Source organism: Otolemur garnettii, unplaced genomic scaffold (assembly GCF_000181295.1).
Source record: "Otolemur garnettii isolate 467f Iridium unplaced genomic scaffold, OtoGar3 scaffold00004, whole genome shotgun sequence".
In the NCBI taxonomy this organism is placed as follows: Eukaryota; Metazoa; Chordata; class Mammalia; order Primates; family Galagidae; genus Otolemur; species Otolemur garnettii.
The window spans coordinates 7,160,955-7,162,528 of record NW_003852399.1 but is presented as its reverse complement, the minus strand read 5'-3'; positions in this window follow the sequence as shown (position 1 = coordinate 7,162,528).

The following is a 1,574-nucleotide window of genomic DNA, read 5'->3' as shown; positions in this document are numbered from 1 at the left end:
TTTTTTTTTTAAAAGACACAGACTCACTTTGTGACTCTTGGTAGAGTTTCATGGCATCATAGCTCACAGCAACCTCAAACTCTTCGGTTCAAGCAATCTTCTTTCCTCAGCCTCCTAAGTAGCTGAGAACTACAGGCACCCACCACAATGCCCAGCTATTTTTAGAAACAGGGTCTTGCTCTTGATCAGACTGGTTTCAAACTCTTGAGCTCAAGAAATCCTCCCATCTTGGCCTCCCAGAATGCTAAGATTACAGGTGTGAATCACTGCGCCCAGCCTATTTATTTATTTTTTGATGAAGGTTTAAAGATAAATGGAGAAATAGAAAACAGGAAATGAAAACAGTTATATTTGTACAAACTAAACAGCAATGTCAGCAGCACCTGCAGAGCGCTGACAGTATGGACTGGCCTAAATTCCAGTCTTCCTGGCCTCCTGGCAGCAGGACCTCCTCATTGCCAGTGATCCCACTGTACTCATAGCATCCTGTTTCTGACCCTGCCTCTCCAGCTTCTCCTGCCTTCCACCTGTTCTCCTAGCGGCACCAACAGCTTTTCTCTCTCTCAGCTCCACGGCACAGCTGTCCATGATTTCACAAACCTTACTCTCTCCATTTCTAAAAGAAGGGTAGAAATAGCTTGTGAACTTTAAGATAGGAAGATTAAAATAAGATCTTGCGTATAAAGTCCCCAGTCTAGTGCTCAACATATAGTAAGTGTATAATACATACTTATAGTGATTCAATTTTTTTTTTTTTTTTTTTTTTGAGACAGAGCCTCAAGCTGTCCCTCTGGGTAGAGTGCCTTGGCATCACAGTTCACAGCAACCTCTAACTCCCGGGCTCAAGCGAGTCTCCTGCCTCCGCCTCCCAAGTAGCTGGGACCACAGGTGACTGCCACAATGCCCAGCTATTTTTGGTTGCAGCCGTCACAGGCCTGGGCTGGATTCAAACCCGCCACCTTAGGTGTATGTGGCTGGCACCTTAGCCACTTGAGCCACAGGCGCCAACCCAGTGATTCAAATTTTTATTGGGGTTACAAGGCATAATTTTGTGATGAACTAGATTTTTTTCAGTAAGCAGAGTACTTTCTTCTATACAATAGGCAGAGTCCTCAAGTGATATCCTGACACTATGCAAGGCATTGCTTCCCAACAGTAGTTTTCTCTGCCTAATTTTCTGTTTTCAGATAGTTAAAAACATGTCTTCATGGGTCAAACTGGTGTGTTTGGCAACAGGAGACAAAGTATATTTATAATATACCGGGTGTGGTGAGAACATTAGTGAATTAGCCATTGCTTGCTTACCTAAAAGCATTCAAATTTTAAAATACTATGATTCTGCCAGGCAGAATCAGCTGTCTATTGCCAGGGTTTCTTAAACCTCTATTTCAGGTCCTGTTTTACTAGAATTCACATCTAATCAGATTGGTTTTGCAACTATACATGAAAACACACACACATACCCTGTTTTAAATATATATTATGTTAGTTCATTTTTAAAACTTTCTGTTCATGGCTCGGCGCCTGTGGCTCAAGTGGCTAAGGGGCCAGCCACATACACCTAAGGTGGCGGG